The following is a 4,421-nucleotide window of genomic DNA, read 5'->3' as shown; positions in this document are numbered from 1 at the left end:
CTGGGATTGGAATCCACAGAGTCTGACTTCACAGCCCCTGCTCTTATCCATCTGTACAGGTGTACCACCTCTTCCTAATTTTCAGTAAATACAGTAAATACAGATTTGAATGTGAAATCTCAATATTTTAAATGTTTCTAAATGTTGGTAATAATCACAGCTCTTTTTCAACACCGTGCAGCCTGGAAAATTTGGTTTAACACAAAAGGAGGGGTGGACACCCACCTCTGGCTTCCTCTTCAGCATCAGTGCGCTCTGCCCACCGCCTTCCTCCTGACAGCTCTGGCCGAGGCAGGGAGAGCCTGTCACTGAGCATCCTGGGTCCAGCTGAGGGCCATGCTACGGCAGGCCACCCTATACCTGGTGGTGTGACTCTGGGCCAGGTCCCGCCCCTCTCTGAGTATCCATTTCTCTTCTGCAACCCAGAGAGGGAATGTTCGTTATTGTGAATTATGCACAATAACTGGGCATAGCATAGCGCTTGGTAACGTTCACTGCCTTAGAATCAGCTGGGGAGACAGCCGGCCAGCATGTGGGCTGGAGAGGCTCATCGAGGCCAATGATAGCATTTGCTGAGCGCTTAGATGGTTCCAGACGTGGTGCACAGCTCTCGCCAGGCATCACCCGATTCAACCTGAAATTGCCTTGCTGGTTATGAGCCTAGGGTTTCAAGCCAGCTGGCCTTGCTTGATTGAATCTGCCCCTTCTGAACTGTATGACCTTGGGGGGTTACTCAACCTCTGACTGTCTGTCTCTATCTCCTTCCCTGTAAGATGGGGAGAATGATACCCACCCTAAGGCTGCAGTGAGGACTCCATGAATGAAAACCTAACATAATAACTTAGAACATACTCGGTGAGCCTTTAGCGCAAGCCAGCTTCTCTCCTGATTACTATTAATTCCCATCTGACCGGTGGGGAAGCTGAGGCCAAAGAAAACCAAGGGTCTTGTCTAGGTCAGTGGTTCTCAACCAGGGGTCCTTTTACCCTCGGGGGACAGCTGTCAATGTTTGGAGACTTTTGTGGTTGTCACGTCTCTGGGGGTGCTACAGGGATGCTGCTAAAAGCCCCATGAAGTACAGGACAGTCTCCGTGACACAGACTCACCCCACCCAGAGTGTCAAGAGGGCTGAGGTTGAGAAGCTTTAGTCTGACTTAGTAGTTCCTCTGACAAAGGACACAATTAGGGACTGAGCCCAAGTTGGGGTGGGAGTGGGGCTCCAAGGTGGTGGTCATGACTCTGCCCTGCAGGTGTCTGTCGGTGAGTCTTGGGCAAGAACGGGGCTCCAGAAGAGGTCATGCAGCCCAAGGTCTGAGCAGAGGCAGGGCTGGATCCCATGTTTGGGGCCTCCCAGCCCCAGCCTTTGTCCCCCAGCCCCTGCCCCTCTGAGGCCAGCAGGCAGACACCAGCAAGGAGCAAGGCTCATGGGGTGCATGGCAGGGGGAAGGGGGCTCTCAGTTCACCCCACCCCCAGCCTGCACCTCCAACCCCACCATTTGTGGGGTGATGCTTTGCACAACAAGAATAGTGCTTTGCCTCCAGGCATGTTGATCCAGGGCCTCTGTGGCAGCTCTGGAGAGGTTGGGGTCCCTGGCCGGGCCGCTGCCTGGGAGATGTCTTTGTCCCCCAGGGAGTCCGGGCTGGCACGAAGCTTCTGTCCGGGGCTGGCTGGCGGGGGTGGAGGGCGCAGAAAGACCCCTGCAGGATCTGGCAAGCCCCTTCTCTGTGCAGCCCCAGAACGAGGAGCTCCTGGAGAAGGATCAGGAGACAAGGCAGAGGGATGGCCAGGGCTCGGGGAGTGTGGAGCCAAGGATGGCCCGCATTTTGCTGAGGAGAGGCCATGGGAGCTGGGCTTTGAGGGGTAGAAGTGGCATTGAATCAGGAAGGCCCATTGGAGGAGACAGAAAATGCCAAGAGTCAGGAGAGGGAGGGCCTGTCTGGGTTGGTGGCGGTGGAGGATGGTCAGGAGGCAGGCCCTGCAGAAGGCCTGAGGTTCTGAGGAGCAGGTGTGGGCTTATCTGAAAGGAGGTGGGGACCTGACCCAGGGCAAGGGCAGGAAGAGGGGAACTGAGTTCAAGTTCACAGGACTTCATAACCCACCTCTGCTGTGAGGGAGGAGCGGGGCTGAGGCCGCAGGTGGTAGCCAGGATGGCATGCCCTCTGTTCTTGCCCAGACCAGGTCTCCACAGTGGAGGGTAGGGGGGTCTGCCCTCCACCCAACATCAGAGACTCCATCAGGGTCCGCGGGAGTGGAACATTTTGGCAAAAGTGGTGATTTTCCAATCCTTAGACTCAGACAGTCTCTGTTTTTGGTAGAACAGGTGACAAAAAGTGAAAGAGGAAGCACAAGAGAGACAGAGTCTGAGGCAGAGAAAAGACAGACACAGGCACCGAGAGACAGGGACACCCAGCAAGGGATTGCTGAGTAGGTAGGAACATTGCCGAACACGCAGAGACAGAGAGAGACGAACATCAGACACGGAGGTATGGGAGGGGGCGGGGGCGTGGGGACACAGCAAAAGTGGAGTAGGGGGGATGGAAGCAAGGATGGAAAGGGAACCACCGCAGAGAGAGGCAGGGGAGAACTGGCTGCTGCTCTGTCACTACCCCAGCTGGGAAGTGAGCCACGTCCAGGACACAGCCCCGGAAGGCAACAGACTCTGCCAGGGCCTTTACCTGTGAGGGTGCTGGGGTGACAGAGGCCGCCTGCTCCTCTGCGTAGAGACGAGCTGGCCCTTCCCTCTCTGCACACCTCTGCCCCATCAGGGCTCTCTGTGCTCCAGGACAGCCCACTGAGATTGGCAGAGGGAATAGCCATCGAGTGCCCCAGATCTCCTCCCCTGTGCATTTACTGAGCACCTATTCTCTGCCAACCACTGTGCCAGCATGGCCTCCCCAAACCCTCTCAACCACGTTACTAGGAACCCGAGGCTCAGAGAGGTCAGGCTGCTGGCCTGAGGTCACACAGGAACTATGTTCTGAGATAAAAATGACCATCCAAGGATCTTTCTCATTGCCCCATTCATCCTCCGCCTCAGAGGTTTTCAACGCCTCTACCTCAGAATGTGCTTCAGTTTGGCTTGGTATTTTTAGGGTTTTCCCCCTTCGCCTTCTCCCAGGTTTGGTTGGAAAGGGAGGGAGTGTGGAGGGGGCAGAGGTGGGTGTGGAGGGGTCTCCTCTGCCTCCCAAATTTCATCTGGATCCTTCCATGGAAGCCTGGCACTTCCTCAGGCACCCCTCCCTCCCTCCCCGCAATCCCCTGGCCTCTTAAGAAACTGGAGGAACAATTGCTAATCAGCTTCCGAGAGAGAGCCTGGGGAATAAATGGAGGAGCCAAGCGCCTGGCTGGCTGGCAGCTGGTCCCCTCCCCACACGGCAGCCCTGGTGGCGCTGGCACCTCGCTCTGCTCAATTCCAGTTTTTCGCCTTCTGCCTGGTTTTCTCAGGTCTCTTCGGGGGTTCTTCCTGGACCAGATGAAGCCACAGGGGTTGAGCGATGCCCCCCTGCAGACATACTGTGCTCCTTCACACCTCCCCGCGCTGATGTCCCCAAAATGCGAATCACATTTTCATCTCTGAGCCTTTACACACCCTCCCCCTTCTACCCTCCTCTGGCTGGCAAACTCCTATCCATCTTCTAGGATCCAGCTTACCGTCACCTCCTCTAGGAAGCCCTCCTAGGTCTTTCCTTCCTCTCTAAGGCAAACTCCCTCCTCTGGGCTCCCGTAGCCGCCCACACAGCAATATTCATGGCACAGTCCTTCTCTCCAGTGCCCAGGACAGGGCCTGGCAAGGTGGGCAGTCGGTATGCCAGCTGTGCAGAAAGAGCACTGGAAATGGAGGCCAGTGGGTCCAGTCAGGGCTCTGACTTGTAGGGGGCGTGAAAACCAACTTGAGCTGCTTCTCTGACCTGCCTTTACGTGGCTGTCCCCTAGATCTCCTCCTGCAGCTCTCAACTTCTCTTTTGCTTCCTTCTGCAAACGTCTCTTCTTTTTTAAATTACTCGGTGAATTTTATTGTATTTATAGTTGTACGACAATCATCACAACCCAATTTTATAGCATCTGCAGACTTCTCTGACCCCTTCCTTCCCTCCCCTCATCCCCTACAGGGTCTCTGGGCTCCTGGATGGCAGTGGTCCCGACTGCCTGGTCATCACTGCATCCTTGTGCTCGGCACACGATGCATCCGTCTTGATGAGTGAATGGATGGGTGGATGGATGAATGAATGACTAGAACCTCAGGCTTCTCACCCGCAAAATGGAGATAATAGTAATTCTGCCCTCCCAGGGCAACTGTGAGCATTGGCTAACATCAGCATTTCCTTTTCACCAGCTCTCAGTCCTCTCACTCTGCTATGATCATAAATGTTTATTGAAGGGATCCAATCCCCCGAGGCTGTCCTCATAGGATTCCTCCAGG

The sequence above is a fragment of the Sus scrofa genome, chromosome 1 (assembly GCF_000003025.6).
Source record: "Sus scrofa isolate TJ Tabasco breed Duroc chromosome 1, Sscrofa11.1, whole genome shotgun sequence".
Taxonomy (NCBI): Eukaryota; Metazoa; Chordata; class Mammalia; order Artiodactyla; family Suidae; genus Sus; species Sus scrofa.
Note: the sequence above shows the minus strand (reverse complement) of the source record.